Raw genomic sequence first — 21,476 nt, forward strand, 5'->3', positions numbered from 1 at the left:
GGTAAAACAACGGCCATTCAGGATTTGATCCTGGATGAGCACGCCAATCTGGCTTGTATCACGGAGACCTAGTTGGATGAAGCTGGAGGGGTTAATCTCTCCCAGCTTTGCCCGCCAGGTTTCTCCGTGCAACAGCAGGCGAGACCTGGGGGAAGGGGAGGTGGAGTTGCAGTGATCTATCGTGATACCATCTCCCTGACCAGGTGCCCTCTCTCACAGTTTTCGGGGTTCGAATGTGTATATTTGAAGTTGGGTGGCCGGGACAGAATAGGGATTCTGCTGGTGTACCACCCACCCCACTGCTCAACAGTCTCCCTTTCTGAGCTAGCCGGGGTGGTCTCAGGGTTGGTGCTGGAGTCCCCATGGCTTGTGGTATTGGGTGACTTCAACATCCATGCCGAGACCACTCTGTCGGGAGTGACTCAGGACTTCATGGCCTCCATGACAACCATGGGTCTGTCCCAAGTATTATCTGGCCCCACTCATGCCGCTGGCCACACTTTGGACCTTGTTTTCTGTGCAGGTTGGGATGATGGTGATCTTGGTGTGGAGGAACTCTCTGTAGTACCGTTGTCATGGACAGATCACTACCTGGTTGGGTTTAGACTCACTGGGACTCAGAACCTCTGCAGGGGTGGGGGACCGATTAGGATGGTCCACCCCAGGAGACTTACACCATGCACTATGAATTTTGAACATATTTGTCCTTGATTTTTTTTCACAGAATGTTGTTCCTAAAGACTCTTCCATGTTGCTGATTTTTACATAAATGGAACCCTGACAGATGAGAACAGATTGAAATATTGTCTGCAGGAATTACCTCTTCTGTGGCTATTATGGAGACAAATTTATGTTTTTTTCAGCAAGATGGGTGTAAAGGTGAGTGCAACCCATAGACTCTCTAGATTTGAAAAAAATACTATTGTCATACTCAGAAGGCACCAAAAGAACAGTATCAAATATTTATGAAACAATGGTGGATAAAGAAAGTGGAGATACTTCTGATATGAAAAAATGGTGGGAACAGGAGCTCAGTATGGAGATAAACAGAGAGGACTGGGTAACTCAATGGAATAAACCATAATTCCAAGCAATCACAGCTAAACATAGAGAATTAACTTTAAAAATATTATCTCGCTGGTGTTTTAACACCAAGGCTTCTATCCTATACGAATCCAAGATCAACACCATTATGTCGGAAGCGTTATCAAACAGTGGGCAAATATATGCATATGTGGTGGGAGTGTTTAAAAATCCAAACATTTTGCTCATCAGTAGCACGAGAAACAGGAGCAATAACTCACCAACAAAATAATTTGACACCGCAGCTAGTGCTTTTAAACCTTTTCCTGAATGACATGTGAAATAAAACCTTGATTAGTTTCCTATTATTAGCAGCATGCATCACAATCGCACGTTTCTGGAAAGATGCAGGGGCAAATGTTAAATTTTGGTATAAAATAGTATGGGATATTGCAGTTTTAGAGAAACTAACAGACAACGTAAGGTCAATAAGAGGACTGGGGAAGTGGGGAAAATTTTCATCAATTTGGTTTGATTTTATTAATTTTGTAAACACACAATATGGAGGACAAGCCCTGCCTATGGTGTTAAATCAAATGTGGAACTACTCAATCAAATGCTGTTATTTCCGTCCCCCCCCCCATTCTTACAAGTCTCTGACTATTATTTCACAACAATATAATGAAATGTTATGCCTGGTAATAATGAAAGTTGTTGATATGTAATTGAAGATCATCTGTATTTTTTCTTTTTTCCACCCTTTTTTGTATTGGGATTTTATGTAAATATTGTTTGGAAAATTAATTAAAAATTATATTTAAAAATTAAAAAAAACCCAAACAGTAGTCAAGACACTACAAGGAAGACAGATAGGAATTATTACCCTACATCGTCTGGAAGACGTTACATTCATTACAAAACCTAGCAGATATTATTGCAACTGATACAAAATACAGCAGGATAGACCCATCACATTTACCTTGCTTAGGATGCCAGTGAGTCTGTATTTGTGTACATTGAATGGATATCACTGCAAAGTGAGAAACTGATTGAATTTTCAAGAATTGCTTGAAAATATTTTGCAGAGAACAGCTATAGATTTAGGGTCAAAAACAAAATCCCAGCATTTATTGTCTAGACTGACAAGAGGTGGTGGTATCACTTTACAAGATCCAGTATTCTAAAAGTGCAGTATCTATAATGTTGTTTATAGATAAACAGACAAACTTGATTAACCCCCACTAAGTTTGATTTGAATCAGACTGAAGCCCAATGTTCCAAAGAAGGAACATTTTTAAAGTCATGCATTAGCTGTCGTAAGTCCTGTTGAATGACATTCATGTGCACCAGACAAAATTTCATCCTACCTTTATCTCTTCCGCTGATCAAGGAAGTGAAATAAATTTTGTCACTGAAAGAAGCAAGAAGCAAGATTCATGAAGTGACTTATGTTACAATAGTTGCTTTTAAGGGGAAAATGTTGATTCCTTATGTATCACAACTCAAGAAAGGCTCGTATGTTTGTGAATTTATGGAATCTGTTTGTGATTCACCTCCTATTCCTGTTACCTTTCACAGATCTATCTAACTTTAATAGACCTCGGTGGGCATTTTAAGTTAGTCACTGTACTTGAAATGGTTTTGCCACAAAAGATTTAAAATCAGTACCTTGTCTTAGGAAGAGTATATTAAAACCCATTTTAGGAAGGCTCAGGTGTTGTTTCAAATGATAATATAAAGTGAAGTGCCCCTACTCTGGGCATAGAGAAAAACACAACCAAATCATTTCAGGTGAGCATACATTCTGCTTGAATTGCATATAACCCTGCTAAGAGAAATTATATTGAAACAGCATTTTAAGTTATTCTCAAGCATGCATTTCAGTACTCTTCGGGGTATTCGTCTTAGTTTTAGCAAACAAACTTTGACTGGCTCCTGTAGAGGAAAGCAGCTTTCTCCACAAATACTCAACTAATTTGTTATTAAATGTTTGTTTGAATTAAGTAGTTTGTCAATGCTCTTATTTAGCCATGGTATTATGGCCTGGATCTCTGTACCTGTTGTCGCCAGTTTCCTAAAATGGGAGGAGTGAGAGGAAAGCTCAGCTTTATTTCCTCATATTAACTCTGGTATATTTATACTACTGTGTTGACTTCTTGATACTGTTTTTACTGTCCTTTGCTGGGAAGAATGCTGAAACTACTGAGGAGAATTTAGTTTGTTGATGTTGTTTTTTAAACAATATCTGTTGTTATTATCATTTTTAATGCATATACAGATAGAAAAGGCATGGATAAAACAAAGTATGTTCATATAAGACAGTCATATTTCCAAAAAGAACCTCTCAGTAGTATTATTTTGAGGTTAACAGCAATTTCAATATGTAAATAGTCACAACTACTTTTGTTGAGTATTCTCTTACCTAGTTCTGATCAAGCTAATTAATTTAACCATTCTGCCTGCATAGCAAAGTTTCAACAACTCTCTCTAATAGTGCAGTTCGCAGTTTGCTGAGAAGCATGGGGCCTAACCCTATGCATGTTTACTCAGAAGTAAGCTCAGCTGAATTCAATGGGACTCCACAGAGTGTGTGCCTAACCCTGGCCTAGGGTTGCCAGGCTCAGGGCCTGAGACTGATCCTGTATCTTTAGGAGAAGAGAAAGTCAGCCAAGTGCAGGTGTTCTTGCAACACTGTAATGAGAAAAACCACAAGGTGGAATTCTCCCTTCCCCCTGCACAACTCTCGCCCTGCTGCTATCACACAGCATGTGCTCAAGTCTTGCCCACTGAAAGCAAATGGATTAAAAATTGCTCAACTTTTCTTGGATCATGCCCATAGTTTTCTCTCATGCACCCTTACGCATTTTTCATATAATCTATTTTAAACATGATCCAGGAAGAAACAACACTTTAATGCTAATGTTTAATATTATAGAATATATAGGGGGGGTTCTGACTGTCCAAAGTGCTTCACATATTACATTAATCTCTGTAATACTTATATTCCAGATAAGGCGATTTTTATTATAAAGCCTTGTTTTCACTCAGTTTTATGCAAGACTTGCATCAGACAAGTGAAGTAAGACAATTTCATAATTCTTATCTCAATTACTCTTATGCCTAGTCAAAACTCAGTCCACAATCCAGTTAAATCACAACACTGATTCTAAAGGCCAAATCAGCTTAAATATTAGTGTTTTAGCTTAGCCGGGTTTTAGACTGAGCTTGTCTGAAATGAATTCCACTCAAATTACGTTTCTTTCCAGCTTTACACTGGCAGACACAAAAACATGCCTACAGTGTCCTTTAATTCCTCATTCATTCAATAGTACCTTTAAAAAACACCCCGTGCTTCAATTATGTGCTTTTGTAACATTGCCAAAACCTCTCATCTCATTACTTCCAAATGCTTTCTTCACCCTGGAATAGCAATGCACTGCAATGAAGGAGGAAATCCTGAAAGCACTTTCAGCCACTTTGAAAACTTTAAAGATGGCAATTGTTATATACAAGTTTATCCCAAACTCCCTTAAGAGAATACAGTATCATTTCAACAATCCACAATAATTGTCAGCATCCTGTAGAAATTCAAACTTATTAACTGTGAAGCTGTCTGCAGAACAGTAAAAAATCAAAAGGAGACGGTATTGTACAGGTAAAAGTTTTAAGAAAACCATCTCACTGAAGTTTTACAATGTTATGTACTAGCCCAGTCACCTAGGAAGAGAAGTATACCTTTGCAAAATTTACACTAATAAGTATCCATTGTATTTGCGCTGCTGTTCAGTTTATGCTGTACAGCTCTTCAGACTTCACCTGGCTGTTTGTTAGGCTGGCCTGCACAGCTATGCCCCCATTGTGATGAGTCCCAGTTGTTGAAAGGGAAAACAATGCATTTGCAGTGCCTCTTGCAGTCAATCTCCTTGAGCTGTAGAAAACCCCATTTGAAGCTCTGAGACTCGCACCCAGCAGTGTCCAAATGGGGAGGGGGGAGGATCTCATTGATTGCGGGGAATACTCCCGTCTCTCTCTCTCTCTCCTCTCTTTTGTCTATCGATTCCCCTAGTGACCTTCTGTAGCATCAAAGCCCAGAGCAAACGCAATCTGACCTCAACTTTATGTGCATTATTACATTGAGAGACTGGAACTACTTACAGTCCATGCCATTGTGTCCGAAGATATGCAATAAAATATTCTAGAACTGCTCCTGCAGAGAACATTCATGCACTCGGCATTTCCTTTTTCTCTGTCTCTCTCCCCCTAACAGTCTTAAAATGCTTTTCTTTGCTGTGTACAGAATACCTCTCTCTCTCTCACTCACTCTCTCAGATAGCTCAAATGAGCAACTTCAGACTTTGACTAATACTCACATAACTCTCAGTAAACAACATTCTTCACACAGATCTATAACTAATAATAATGCCCTTTATTAAGCTCTCCTGTGAAACAGTATGTCTAATAAAAGCTGCTCTCCATGCTGTTTTAATTATAATAAATCACCTTCATTATGATGCATACTTCAATATAACATGCCTAATGTTTAGCTACCTAGGATACAACTGTAATGAGAACAGAGAACAGACGCATCACAAACAGAGGCAAGTGCATGCAAAGAAAAAATCAGTCATACCCTCCTGCTTTGCTACCTGAATTTCAACAACTTTTATCTTACCTTACTGTTCATACCATCACTGCTGAGAAGTGGGAAGAGGGAGGCAGGGAAGCCCTGAAAAATGCTGTATACACAAATAATAGCATCCTGAACGCCATTCGCTAGCATAGAAAAATAAGCCCTTGCAGCACAATCATTTCTCTATAAATGTATAAAAGTATTTTACCACCCTGTGCAACAAATCAGCAAAAAGACTATAGGCTGTTGTGCACAGGTACCTGGGGATTTCATGTCAAAGTCAACTTCCTTGGCAATCTCATGGGAACTGTGCTGTGCACATTCTCATGAAAGGTGTGAAAATCTGATTTTCTAAAATGGATCAGTAATTCTCTATGAAGGGGAAAGGATCGATAAATCTTTGCTAAGTAGATTGTAAAGGAAAAATTATTCTTTCAGTGACAGTACATTAGGATCCTCCAAACAATCTCAATAAACTAAAGACATAGCATTTCTCCACCACCTACTTTTGACTTCTGATATATTTTGGTAATCTCAGATCATTCTGCAATGCACATACATTTATATTTCCTAAGCAATGTTCCACACTGAGGTTGATTTATGAGGATATGCCATTATAATGCCAGACTGAGTAGAAAAAAAGAAAATTATTAGCTGGTTCTAACCTGATAGATGTGATACAAGGAGATGTCATTGCAGCCATGAACACATATATGATTTCGAGTATATCACTCCTTTTCTACAGTTATTTTATAGAAAATGCATGTATGCCACAGTTAGGATCTGTATAAAAACATGGATCATACTTAAATGCTCATATTTATAAAAGAGCATAAAAAGTATAAAGACTAAAACTTTCCAACACAGTCACATTAGTAGGTTAGATTGGACCTGGAAGTATGGTAAACATTTACATCACAGCAATATTTAAGGCGGGGTATAAATGTAATAGATAATAAATAAATAATTTACAACTGCAAATAACAGGGATGGACAGATTGGTCCCAATTTGGTCCGTGTCTATTTTGCATGTAATGGACAATAAATCCATCCATCACATTTTCAAGAACTTGTTAGGATTTTTTTTAAATCCAGACAAAATTCTCATTAAAAAGTACTTGTGTACTCACAGGTTCATGGATGAGTCAAGGGATACCTTTTCATATTTATTTAGTTATTATAGTTTGAAGCTGCTTTAAGCAGCTAGAAAGTATATTTGCATAGAAAACCCTTGTAAAAATGCTTCAGAAAGTGGCCATAAATCACTACATGTGGTTCCTTCCTGGGTAATTGGGGAGAGGGTGGGGAGAGATGGCTGCCCCATGTACAAATGGGACAGCCATATTTTTTTTACATACAAAGCCCCTGGAAATTCACACTAAAATGCGGGGGGGGATTTTTGTAAGGTTCTTTTAAAACAAAACCACAAATTGCTAAAGAAATGTGGAGAGCCAAATTTAAGATTAGAAAAATGATAAACTGAGAGAACTGAAACTGACAGATGAGTCCATCCCTAGTGCCTTCATAGCCCCAGTGATGCCATTAATCAGCAGGTTGCAACTACCAAACACACACACACAAACTACACCCCATTTAAAATGTATGGCTTATGCTGCTATGTTCTGAACCACAAATAAACCTAATGCCACTACTCTGTTGACTGTACTTTTTCATCTGTGACTCAATCATATCTGCTCAGCTGTGACCCAATCCTAAAATGTGTGATATTATGGCTGTGCAGTGTCAGCATGATGCTTGACAATGCTGCAGTGATAGCTGTCTAGACTCCACATCCTGAGCATGTATGTCAGCACCACAACAATCACTTTGTTTTTCCTATCTGATGGCTTGCAGCTACCTGTGTGAACTTGCTCCATGGAAAAGCATTGTGGGCTCATCGACACTGTGGTTTACTGTGCGTTTGATGCTACTTACATCTCCTTTTATTTGCGTGGTTCACGTAACGTTACTGGCAAACAGAAGCTATCATGCAGTTTCCCCCCATAAACCCTTACCAGCCTAATCCAGAGCTTGGAAGTAATTCGTTACAAGTAATTCGTTACAATTCGAACAAATATCGAACAAATGGGTAATTCCTTTACATTTTGATTGTAATAGAATTAGGAGTAATTTCATTACTTTTGTGGAGTAATTGTAATGTTTCCAGCATTACTTTGGGGCATTACTTGGGGGGGGGAACAGTGGAAGTGTTCTGCTCCTCTGATTTGTGGATGAAAATCATGTGCCTCAAACTGGGTTTCTGTGCAGTGTTGCTCTTCCCTCATGCTCTGTGGGTGGGTAGGAGGCAACGAGGGAGGAGGTGGAGAGTGAGAGGGGGTGGAGTGGAGAAAACAATTGTTTTAAAAAATGGATAGTGGTGGTGAAGAATGGAATGGAGGAGGAAAGGAGCCAGAGGGCAAGAACATGGATAAAGGAGGAGAAGGAGGCAGCAGCAGAATGGAGATAAAGAACTGTGGAGGTGAAAGATTACTCACTCTCTCTCTCTCTCTCTCTCTCTCTCTCTCTCTCTCTCTCTCTCTCTCTGTGTGTGTGTGTGTGTGTGTGTGTGTGTGTATGTGTGTGTGTGAATACTGTGTTTGCACTTGGCACACAAAGTGGCTTCCACCACACTCTCTGGCTACTGTGCTGCATTTGCAGTATTTTAACTTTTTGCATCTCAGAGGAAATGAGTGTCCCTTAGTTGGTGGCAGGGGAGGGTCCAGGAGGTGGTTAAGTGAGAGAGATTATGCTGTGCGCGCATGCCTGCCATCACCCAAGATTGTGGTTGTGTCGTCAGCATGCCCCTACCGCCATCTGGGGTGATGGCAGGCATGCACGCTGATGTGACACTGCAGCGCCACAAGAGGTGGCACAACCAGGTGTATTTACGTGTGTGTACACACACACACAAGGGGGAGGCAGGGGGGCCCAGCAGTCAGGTGCCCAAGGGCCCACGGACATCTGGTGCCAGCCCTGTGGATTTGGTACTCCTGCACACAAAAAAACACTTCCAAAAAAGGCCAGCATTTTTGTGATAAGAAGCATGGTGGGAAAATACACCAGAAAATATGGCATAGTGGCAACTTCATCTAATCTCCACACAAACAAATAAGAATGAATGGTCCATAAACTGAGGCTATAACCTCCATGCAGATTTTGTGCAAACAAATCAGGATGAATTCTCAATAAACAGATAATCAAAAAAATGATCATGATGACATGAAAATAAAAAATAAACAGATGATCATCTCTTTATCTCAACTCAGGAAGAAAAAAGATAACAAAACTAAAGACCATTAATCAATTCAGAGAATGTCTCCCTAGCCTTAAATGGTTTTCTAGTTCTTCATCTTCAAAATCCCATTCCAGCATTCCAACCAGATTCTAATCACATCATTATCCTCTAACTCTTCCTTCCTTTTCTCTTCAACCTGATACAAACAGTGCTCTCTCAACCCATGTACATGATGCTGTGCTTAGGGCTTTCTTTCTGATGATACTCACCAGTATGGAGTACCATCACCTCTTTTTTTTTTGCTGCACGTGGCAGCTGTTTTGTGCCCCCCCCAGTACTTTTATTAATATATGAATGAGTACCTCCGTGGTGCAGAGTGGTAAGCGGCGGTAACGCAGCCAAAGCTCTGCTCATGGCCGGAGTTCAATTCCAACGGAAGGAGGAAGTCGAATCTCCGGTAAAAGGGGTCGAGGTCCTCTCAGCCTTCCATCCATCCGTGGTCGGTAAAATGAGTACCCAGCATATGCTGGGGGGGTAAAGAAAGGCCGGGGAAGGAACTGGCAATCCCACCCCATATATACGGTCTACCTAGTAAACGTCGCAAGACGTCACCCTAAGAGTCGGAAACGACTCACACTACTAGTGCGGGGACACCTTTACCTTTAACATATATCTCAAGCAGTATCATGCCACTTCAGTCATGGCTTGCCCCAAAGCATCCTAGGAACTGTTGTTTGTTAAGGGGACTAAGGGTATTTAGGAGACCTCTGTTCCCCTCACAGTGCTGCAAATCTCAGAGCTCCCTGTGAAGCCACAGACAGAGCTGTACTTCCTCCTTCCTAATTTTTATTGGAACTTCTGATCAGTGGATCGGTCACCCTGGAAATCAAATTCGCCATTTGTTCATCAGCTGAGTGCCACCTTGCTGTTGAATGGAAATTTCTTACAATCAGTGCAAGCTTTTCAACTCAAAGAACCTAAAAAGCAAAAGTGGGTGCCTAAGAAACCTGATTATAAGGGTGTGACAAGTATGGCATTGGCTAGAAGAGTGACGAAGAAAAAGCAATGAGGCTTTGTTTAGTATACGGCATAATGATTTCCCCCCATAAATTCACAAACCTAAAATTAGTCAAGATCAGTCTAACATGGGACATGCCTGGTCTGATTTTGTCCCATCTTTATTTTGTGACTAATCTGGGCTAATTTTAAGACATGTGAAACTATGTATATTTATTTGTGTGTGCAATATGATTATAGGTTTGTTCATGTGAGATGGAGACCACATTTTCCTTCAGGAATGCAATATTTTAGCTGTTCAAATATGAAGAAATTAAGAAAGCAAGAAAAAAAATGCAATAAACTAAAAGGACAGTGACTTCTTTTACTTTCCATGCAGAATAAAATGCAACAGTAAGCTGACAATGTACTTGAGAAACATTTCGGTTTCATATTGAAAATCTTACATCTAGCAGTGAGGCATGCATTACAAACTGTTTTTTTTAATATACATATGATGCATGTGAAGAGAACACTCATGGGAAAGGCAACAACATCACAATGATGTACTTATGCATAAGGCTGACACACTTTTAAATATTAAGCACTGTTTGGTGCTACAGGTACAGACATTATGCTTCTATGTCAATGGGAATTTTTTTTGAAAGAGCAAAAATGGAATATGGTCTAGTATCTTTTTAAAAAATTGTCTGGGTGGGGAAGAGATTTCAATAAATTTATTTAATCCAACAGCCTGGCAGACGTCTGCATTAGCTGCTGTTACAGTACAGTACTTACAGAAGGAACAGGCTGAAGCTCAATCCTGATAAGACCGAGGTGCTACTTGTGGGTGATAGGGGAAGGTTGGGTGTTGTTGACCTGAATCTTAATGGGGTGAGACTACCCCTGAAGGATCAGGTCCGCAGCCTCGGGGTTGTTCTTGATTCCAAGCTGTCCATGGAGGCTCAGATTTCGGCAGTGAGCCGGGCAGCTTGGTATCAACTACACCTCATACGGAGGTTGCAACCCTACCTCTCTATTCATCAGCTCCCACTGGTAGTACATGCCCTGGTCACCTCTCGATTAGACTACTGCAATGTGCTCTACGTGGGGTTACCCTTGAAAACGGTCTGGAAACTACAACTGGTGCAGAATGCGGCGGCGCGTTTGCTTACAAACAGTCGCCGCCGTGATCACATCACGCCGGTGTTATTTCATCTACATTGGCTTCCAGTTGTTTTCCGGGCCCAATTCAAGGTGTTGGTGTTAACCTTTAAATCCCTATATGGTCTCGGCCCAGCTTATCTGAAGGAGCACCTCCAGTACCACCAATTAAGCCGCCCGACTAGATCAGCCACACAGGGCCTTCTCTCCGTCCCACCAACGAAAACAGCTAGGTTGGTGGGGACTAGAGAGAGGGCATTCTCAGTGGCGGCCCCCACTCTCTGGAACTCCCTCCCATTCGATCTTCGCCATGCCCCCTCCCTGGATACATTTCGCCGAGCCTTAAAAACATGGCTCTTTGGACAGGCCTTTGGGATCCCCGGGGTGGGCTAATTTCTCTATGATTGTTTTAAAAATTTGTCTATTGATGGCCACAAATTGTTTTGTACTGCTGCTTTTTAAAATTATTGTTGACTGCACTGTGTTTTATTATGTATTTATATTGTACTGTTGAATTTTAACATGTACGTTGCCTAGAGTGGCTTCGGCCAGATAGGCGACCCAAAATTAAATTTATTATATTATTATTATTATTATTATTATTACTGTCAATGTTTGGTCAAGCCTACAAAACCTTCAAGCTTTAGCAATCCTTGACACAGTACAGAAGTAGAAACTGGAGACTGCCAACTGCATGAAGAAAAGAAACCTTCTTAAAAAAAGAATAAAGGATTAGTGAATGGAAAAATAATTATTTCCCCCATTTTTATATATTTCCTTAATTAAAAATGTATTTTAATTGAAAAACTCCAGCTTAGAGGCACTCTCTCTCTCTCTCTCTCTCTCTCTCTCTGTGTGTGTGTGTGTTAAAAAGAGTAGGAACCAGCATTCCCCTATACTATAGGGTGACAAATCTCTCTCTCAAAACTAGGGTAGAGTTATTGAAAGAGCAGGGGCTATCCTTGCAATATATGGGCCTTCTCCTGTCACAACTAAATGCATTTTGTTAGGCTGCATTCATACCAGTATCTTTAAAGCACATTCAAAGCAACTGCCCCCCAAGAATACTGAGAACTGTAGTTTACCCTCCACAAAGCCACAATTTCCAGCACCCCTACAAACTACAGTGCCCAATATTTTTGGGGGGTGAGGAGAAATGTGCTTTGAATGTACTTTAAAGGTATGTTGTATATGCAGCCTTGTGTATCATCTGGGGGGCTCAGTGTTTGGAACAAAGAGCAACTGTCCCCACACTTTAGGCATTGTTCTAGTTTGCTCCTCTCTACGTTGTATCTATCTACAACCTCTTTGGGGAGTATAAAGAACCACAGACCAGCTCCACAATCACTCTACAGTACAGTGATATTTGAATCCAAAGGGCAAAGAGCTTCTCTCACACAGTTTGTCCCCACTAGCTAAAAGATAGATTCCTCCTAGAGTATTGACTCTGTCCTGCTCTCTCTAGAAATCAACCCTGAAACTGACCTGCTGATGGACTTGTAGGGCTGGAAATGCTTATGTAACTAAAAATGAGAGTAGATTGCAACTACAAAGCTAGGTTTTCCATAGAGATTCAGCACACTTGACTGGCTGACTCATACATCAGTTATAAATGGGCAAGAGCACACATTCACTTGTAGCTATTGCCAAATCATGTGGGATATAATTTGGGGGAGAAAGTATGATTAATTAATTTAGTCTTGATAAATGACAGTTTCAGTAGTGATTCAGAGCAACAATCCAGTAGCTTATGCTTCTGTCCTGCAACAGATATTCCAGAAAGTAACTGATCACCTGTACCCGCTATCAGAAGTTCATACACAGCAGAACATGAAGTTGCATTCTTACCATAGGAATTAAAGTAATTCCCTCCATGCTGCCCATAAGAATTAACAGATTGTTTTAAGTTTGGCTATTAATCCATATAGAGGCAAAAGTTTTGCCAGTGTCCATTTTGAATCATTGCATCAGTTTCAATGTACAGTTGCAGGTGAAGCAGCAGAGACTGTTTATCCTATGCCTGCTTTCTTTTCTTTTTTAGCCTCTATCCAGAGTAATAGGGGGAAATATAGGAACCTAATAACCTGACAAGCAGAGTACATAAATTAAAAACATAAATTCTTTGGAAACAGGGCTCTTGGTAACACATTTAAAGTACAACTTCTGCAGGAGACCCAGGGAGTTCATATTTAAAATGAATGAAATGTTCCCAAGAAGATGACACTTCAGAATTATTTCATCTGCTGTTTTATTCTTATTGGCTCCACTATTTCCAGTGTTTTGAAGTAGCACTATAGAAGCTTACGCTGCTAAAATGACATTTGTGGACTGTAGAACATTCAGGAAAATATACATATGAAATCTGTTATTGACAGGGACCAGGTTAATTCTCGATTTGCTATCTAAGGAAGAAAATTCCACACACTCGAGATACAAATGCAAGGCACTGTGGAGGATTCTTCTCTATATCTTCTGTTAGAGAAAAGAGATGCATACACAGACACACCCTAAGCATCCTTATCTTCTGGCTCAATAATATACCTCAAGGCAAGTATTTGTTTTGCTATTTCCTGCCAAAACAACTCAAGAACATTCTTTGTATGGCATAACATATAAATAAGGATGGCAACAGCACCCAAGAGAGTTCATTTCTTCTGGGTGTGAGTTTTTCAAATTAAAGAAATCAGACCCAACGAAACTCCAAGAAATTGAAGAAAAGCCACAGGTGAAAAGAAACCATCCATTTCTGAAGGAGGTTTACCAAAGCATGAGAATAAAATTGGACTGAAACTCCGTGATAGTTTACTCACTCACTATGACCACTGCACCGAAACTTACAAATATCCTCCATCTTCAGCAGCCAACAAGTGAAGCAGACTTTGTTTATGTCTCTTATTTAAGCCTGATAACATGGATGGATTTCTGTTAGATTTAAATTGGACAAAAGGGGCTTTTAGGCCAGTTGGGTGGAAATAATTTAATTTTGTTTTCTTTGTAAGTTTTGAGGGAGACCGTATATGCTGAACTGAGCTCCATGGAGAAAGTATGAAATGCATTTAATAAAAATATTAATTATGAATTCTATGGAAGCAAATTGATATAACAATTAGAATTATCTCATCTCTTAGATAGATATTATGTATTTGAGGATCCTGTCAGGAATTTATTGAATGAGATAGCCTTGGGTGGTATTCAATGGTGGAGGACCTCTGGAGCAGACTGAAGGGGATGCAGGGGGAGGGAAAATTACTAAACTTTCCCTCCCTCTCCCACTCTACTGACAGATTCCTTCCATCAATGGATGGACACTGTTGAATGTCACCCCTTGAATGCAACAACTCAACTGGTAAACAGAGGCAACTAGGAATTCCATTCAGGTGAGTAAGCAGGTTGGCAGAGGAGGAACGGAGTAATCTGTCCTTCCTCCATAAGCCCACTGGGAGTTTGTGCTAGCTTACTAAGAGGCTGGTGGCCTCATTTTCACACTGGCTGCCCCTGTGCATACTACTAGCCTCTTGGCAGGTGAGCTCTTATACAATGCTGGAATTAGAAAAGGAATGGCACAAAAACTGGCCATTTAGATAAGCATTTTGTTATCTTTTCATTTTCACAGAACTGCTAATATAGGTTTCCAGGATCCTCCTCTCTACTTTCAGCTTAGAGATCCAAAATTAGGTATGGTAAGTAAATGCTATTTCTTTTCTATCTCTAATTGAAGTTAACAATTTTCTTGGATTTATTCAATGTACGATGGTTTGCAGCTATCATCACTTGATATCATGCTGTTTGGGAAGGTATGCGCTTTTGACTACACTTCAGAGCACATGTGGTTATTCTGTCTGGTTCACATTATGGACTGGTTGTTACAGAACAAAAAATTGTCGTCTGATGTAACACACAAAAACTAAATACAAGTGGAAGATCAAATATGAACTACATATGTGTGTGTATATTTAGCCCTGCCTCCTTAAAATAGTATTATTCACAACTAAATAATACTATGTACAATATACCAATGGCACAGGGACAAAATCCCTTTGCTTAAAAGATAATTGTTTGACCTGTGTTGATAGCATTGCTATAGTTATTCTTAGGTATAAAAAAAGTAACCACAGTGTGTAGGAATGGGTGAAGATTTTACTAATTTAGAATCTGGCACCGGATTTTCCCTGTTGTCCACACATTTGTTACTATGTGGGCCAATCTTGTGTGCTGCCAAATTTTGCAACTTTGGCTGACACCAATTTTTCCTTGTTGAATATACAGATAATGACATTGATATTGACGATGTTGGAGTAGGAAATGTTTAAAGTGTTTGCTGAGCCAATACTGCAATATTTGGCATATTCAGCGGTGGCACCAACAACAGCGTGCACACAAGACACACACAGATTCCACCCTGAAGCCCAAAGCTGATGGGAAACCAAACAAGAGGCAGGGAGTCAGGTACACAAGCGTTTCTCCTCGGCTCACAGTCCAGGCGTCTAGGTGTAATCCCTTGCAGGTTCTTACAGGCCAAAAATTAAATGAATTTGCAAAGATTCCATGAATAACTTGTGAACTTTTTTTTCATAAAGAAAACACAACATTAAATATAACACAGTTCCATATGGTTCTCAGTTTCCAAATACTTAAAAGATCCGTGTCCATGTGTCCTTTCTCTTTTTTTGGCAAAATATCTTTGCAATCAACTGAAAAGTTCCTTTTCTTAATCTTCAGGAGATGAATAACTTTATCCTGCTGCTCCGAACCACTGCAGCTCCAGCTAGGCCCGGAAAGTCCACAGATTCATCAAGGTCCTTCATCAAGGGGTTAAAGACCAACTAAATAATAGCTTCCCTAGCAGCCACACCCAGGACTAACTTTTCTGCCCAACATTTGCTTTCTGCTTCAAACAGGGTTTTTCTGCTATGAAACCCCACCCACCAGACTGAACCAACTAAAACAAGATTGTGGGGGTTACATAGCCACCGCAGATCTGTTTGCGAAACAGCAGCAGCCCTTTCCAAAGCACTGGGATGTCAGCTGGGAAACATTGTTAGGAAAAATGTTATAAGTATTCTTATTTTCAAGATGATAAATACTGAAACAGCAAAAGGAGAAGATAATGGAAAACAAACAAACATGGGACAGAACCACTTTCCAGTTTGACAGAATGCAGTTGAACTGGAAACAACAAGCAGATCCCAACACTAACAGTGAGTTGAATCCCAAGGAAGTTATTCATGCTTTAATTCCACGAAAATCAATGGGACCTAAGATAGTCATGAAGACTAACATCCCGTTAATTTGAAGAAAGCTGAAGCATGACTAACTTCCTCTGGATTCAACCCAATGTTCTTACAATACACTGTTTAGCTTTGGCAATTTGATCTTGAATATAAACCTTGCTTTGAATCTTCCTCACATACATATTGTCCTGGTCTATAGTCCCTGAAAAATGCAGTAGCATATCAAAATTCCCAAGTCCCAAGTCAACTGAAGTTTGTAGAAGTGACTTGATGAGACTCTTCCTCATTTCTTAAAGAGGTCTGAGGCTCTTCTCATCATAAGGTTCTTGTGAAGCTTATTTGCACAATCTTAATCACTATCCAGACACTTTCCTCTTCACCCTTGGCTTCTCCGGTGCCCAGGACTGTCCAATTGCTCCACTCAGAATACTCTATTTTAGTCACCTCCACTGTAAATATGCCTCTTGTCAATTTTCTTTGCCGCCTGTGAGGCTGCAGTAACATTCCTCCTAAACCTCCTTCATTTGCTGATGCCTTTGCTTGACTGCCCCCCTGCCCCATCCCACCCATCACCTTATATGCAGATAGGGGCTGAATCAGCATCTTCAGGTTGCTTCTGCAGCCAAGCCATATCATCTCTGCCACAGGGGTGTTTAACCCAGCTGTGTCAGATTTAATCAAGAGGCATTCCCAGCTACCTACCCACACATATACTTACTGAAATCTATGTCCTCTGTACTCCCACACTCACATCTGAAATGGTGGCCTGGTGTTTTTCATGTATTCATTGTATGCATTTTCCTGTTTCCCCATATATTTATTTTGTATTTGGCATATTCTTTATAGTGCAAATATGCATTGTTTTTCATCTTTAGACTAACTCTGATACTGCTGTTATCTTGCATTCAGATTTTAATCTCATTAGTAATATCTCCCTTTATGCCATTTAGAATATAATTTTGTATTCTGCTCTCGACAGATGATCTAATCAGTCAATAAAGCTTTTGAATTATTTTGTAGTTCAATTTTATGTTTTTACTTTTGGAACAGGGTTACCAAACCTGGGAAATCTAAGCAAATGTTCAAATATACTTAATCAGATGTGCTGGCTACATCATCAAATAAACAAAACCAGGGCAAAACCTCAAATTCCACATACATTTGTATGTGCTATCCATTCATCCCAACTCCTTTGCACACCCCATTCAGATAGCTGTGGATTGTACCCCAGATCTCCACAACACCAGGGGACACTTTAAATGTTCAAAGAAGAAAGGTGGGTTGCAGCTGGTATTTTCTCTCTCCAGTTTTGAAGGTAATTGTGATACTGACTGCTGGTACTGAAAGAGTTCCTAGGGGCCTTCCACTCTCACAGAGTGAATAAATATTAATTTGGACATAGCAATGCCTCATTTGCCAAGCTGATCTCAAGCTGAGGGAGAATCAAGCCAATTATTTCTAAAGATAAGAAAAGGATGTACTTCAAGAACATAAACTTGTGAATAATAATAGTTTCTTGTGAATAATCAAGTCTCCCTCAATAATCAAACAGAAGACTGGGGGCTGAAGGAAGCAATGTGGCATAAATATATTTTCATTTACACTCAGTAAAAGCTGCACCTATGTCTTTCTTTCTCCTCACACACAATGAAGTAATACTACGGAACAGTCAATACCAAGTAGCACTGGCTTACAAAAAGTCTTATCTAGAACAACAACAAATCCCCTCCCTTCACATAAAAACCTTCCACGCCAAACCTACCAAGACCAAAAAAGGCCCACACCCTCTTTGTGTTTATGGGAGAAACAGTTGTCCGCTACGTTGGTGCAAAAATAACAACTTCAGACAGCCATGTTTCAGATGAAATCAAACTCTGAGAAATTTTTAAAATGTTTTCAACACATCAGCATGAAGCATCGACCTAGTTGGAATCACTTAGATCTAAAGCAAATGCACTGATTGTTTTCACAGCATGCTTCTCTTCTCCAAGCTGCAATAGGCAGGCAGGCAACTGCTGCTTGGAAAGGTTTTCAGCCCCCTGCCTTGGTCTACTGTAGCCTGTGACACGATCAATAGCAGGGTTAGAAGGCAGAGGGAGCCAAGGAAAGATTATGAAGATGAGGTGAGTGACAGAATTACCTTACAGGATTTGATCTCTCTCACTCACCTTCTATTTCATCTGTCTCAGGCAAAGATAGAAAAACATTAGGCCACAAAAACACACACAAGAAAGATAAGGAGAGGCCGTGCGGGTGATGTGTGTACATAAACAAATGTTTTTAAAAAGTCGTTTTTAAAAGTCCCATCTACAGGGTTGGGAGAGAATTGATTTTGCTATTTCACATTATTTCTTTGTTACTGGACTCTTGCCCAATTGAAGAAATCTTAGTCAATTTATCGTACATGTTTTAATCCATTAATTAATTAATTAACTAATTATAATATTGCTTTTGAGGAAAAACCAATCACTTTGAAGGGGCAAAAAAGTACTTTCTCTGTTTTTAGATTATACAGATACATATTGTAGCAGTCAGCATCTCTTCCCTGTGTGAGAAAAGAAAGCATGTCTTTTGGGCCGTTTTTGCAATTGCTGATTATTTAGACTACAATCCTATGTACATTTTCCCGCCTCAAAATAAGACCCACTGTACACAGGGCAACTTACTTTCAAGTAAACATGTACAGGACTGAGCTGTTAAAATAATTTTTTTAATTTACAAATTTGCTTCCCAATTAATCTCAGGCACCTTTTAAATCAATTAATCTGATTAAGTTAAATGTTGTAGCCATATTGGTTACTGATACTATCAAAAAAGCTGGAGAAAACCAACACGATGTTCTGTAGTACATAAAGGCTGCAATCCAATACATGTGTACCTGGGAGAAAGTCCTATTGAACCGAATGGAGCTTACTTATTTATTATTATTATTATTTATTTATTACATTTATACCCCACCCTTCTTTCCATGATAAAAACCCAAGGCGGCTTACATATGGTTCCAGTCCAATAGTTTTTGATGTTCCTGATATTGTGATGTGTTATATGCTGTATTGTATGTCGCTCAAAGTGGCTGGGAAGTCAGCCAGATGAGCGTCTAACAAATCAAATAAATAAATAAATAAATCCCAGGTGGTCTCCCATCCAGGCACTGACCACACCTGATCCTGCTTAGCTTCAGCAGGGAGCTGGCCTTGTGTGCCTTCAGACCATAGCCTGGGACTTCTGAGTAGGCATGTATTGGATTGCAGCCGAATGGTCACAGGCCTGGTCAAACCATAGATCTGGCTTGGGTTCAAATTTATGGGCTTACTCCCTAGCTTAGGCAAGTTGTTGGTTTCTAGCCCCGGATGAAGAATGACAATAAATTGAAAATTATTAATAGTGGCAGGCTTCATAGTGATACAGATGAAGTTGGAAGGATGGTTAGCTAGATACTTAAAATATTCTCTCTTTTTAGCTGAACAAGGTGGGCATCATAATCTTCAGAAATATAAATACTCAGCAGCAAGGTTGAATTTCAGGACATTGCAGCATCTGCCTCTGCCTTTGCATTCAACCTAGAATGCTTCTGATAACTAACTATTATGACTTAGACAGAGTGATTAACTAGCTATTCTAATTCCAACATCCAGTAGCGTAGTGGCAAATTCAGAAGTGCAGGGTCCGTTCATGATAGCCGCAGCCATGCCCCCCTTTTTTGCTGTGGGTTGAGAATGAGATCCTTGTTAATGCCTTCTCCCAGAACAAGAGATGCTCCTAGGAGCCAATGAGCATGAGAGGGGTGTTAGCTACTGAAGAGAGTCTTCTCAGTGGCTGACTCACCTCCTTTCACTCTGATTGGCTCCAATCAGCAGGAAAGGACAAGGAAGCACATTAGAAGACTCTTCTCAGGGGCTAACACACTCCCCTTTCATACTGACTGACTTGTAGGACCCTGGAGACATAGGAACTCTGCTGGGACCCTGCTCCCAAAAAAGTAAGGGGCCTAAGACCCTCCCCAAGACCCCAGATGACTACACTACTGCCAATATCACTAGTCTGAACATCATACAGTGATTTATTCAAGAGTGGATGGTGTTCTGATTTTGGCCTGGACCTGGGCAAAAGTCTGAATATTCCTGTCTCTTCAAAGACCACATCTGCTGGTCCTATTAATATTATGGGGCACACAGGAACATGCAAATGGGTCTCAATATAAGAAGCTTTCAGGTCTCTAGAGCTGTCATTGGTCCTGCCCACCACCAGCACAGCTTCCCTCCAGCCTTTATCAGTGCTGCCAAACACTTGCTCGTCCATTCACATAGAGCACAACAGAGAGGAAGAAGGAAATTGGGCAACTTCTCCTTTGCCGCTTTATTCCACCTTAGGTTCTATGTCACGTGTTCTTTTAGGTGTGTGGCCGAAGAGTAAAGCAAGTCACCTACACATTGACTGTTACGAAAGGAGAATGGCACATAGGAGCTGTTCTCACAGTAACAGCATGTCATGGCTACTCTTCATAGTTATATATGTGCATTCAGTGTACAAAGCAGCAGAGAACTAGCCCATCAATCTTCCTGCCAGGGCTGCAGTGAATTCATGCCTGTTTCATTTTTCAGGCCAAAAATATAGCTTTTAGGGAGCAAACACCCAGTATTGGTCACATTTTGGAGGGCCTGTTCACTGCTGTTTGTTTCCCCTTAGAAAAGAAAACAAATACAAAAAACAAAAGGTATGGTAAGTTCCCCATGCAGTTTGAATCTGTCTTTGTTAAGGGAAAATTCTCATTATTTGTTTCTTCATGAAAACAAAACAAAAAAGGCTACATGTTACACAGTTGTTTTTTGTCTCCTGTTTTTGTTGGTTTCCCCGTTCTTCTCTTGCTTAGGAGCCATTTTTTCCTACTTATAGTCAACCAGGGATCATGCAATGAATGTGACAACTTCATTTTGGTTACATGATACCTCAACTAAAGTTAGTTGAGAGTGAGGGCAACGCTTCTTGGATAATTAGGGTTGCCAGGTCAGAAGCATCCCAAAACCTGAGATTTGAGGGGCGGGCCCGAGTGATGTTACAGGGCGGGCCCGAGTGATGTCACAGGGCGGGCCCGAGTGATGTCACAGGGCGGGCCCCAGTGATGTCATTAAGCATGATAAATTAAGCATCATTCACAGTTGCTTGGAGCATACAGTTAAAAAAAATATCTGATTGGAAA

At 40.2% G+C, this 21,476-nt stretch overlaps 1 protein-coding gene across 2 annotated transcripts in view; it reads right to left on the bottom strand.

The window, feature by feature from the left end:
• Positions 1–21,476, bottom strand: part of POU6F2 (POU class 6 homeobox 2) — a 502,018-nt gene that overhangs the window by 471,276 nt on the left and 9,266 nt on the right. Inside the window, exon 1 of one of the 2 annotated variants that reach the window (XM_061586054.1) lies at positions 4,759–5,072. The exons of the other annotated variant lie outside the window; for it this stretch is intronic. The gene's annotated coding sequence lies outside the window, so the exon portion shown is untranslated. Of the gene's footprint in view, positions 1–4,758; positions 5,073–21,476 lie in introns of those variants that run through there. 2 annotated transcript variants of the gene reach the window in all.

This window comes from Rhineura floridana, chromosome 10, assembly GCF_030035675.1.
Source record: "Rhineura floridana isolate rRhiFlo1 chromosome 10, rRhiFlo1.hap2, whole genome shotgun sequence".
Classification (NCBI taxonomy): Eukaryota; Metazoa; Chordata; class Lepidosauria; order Squamata; family Rhineuridae; genus Rhineura; species Rhineura floridana.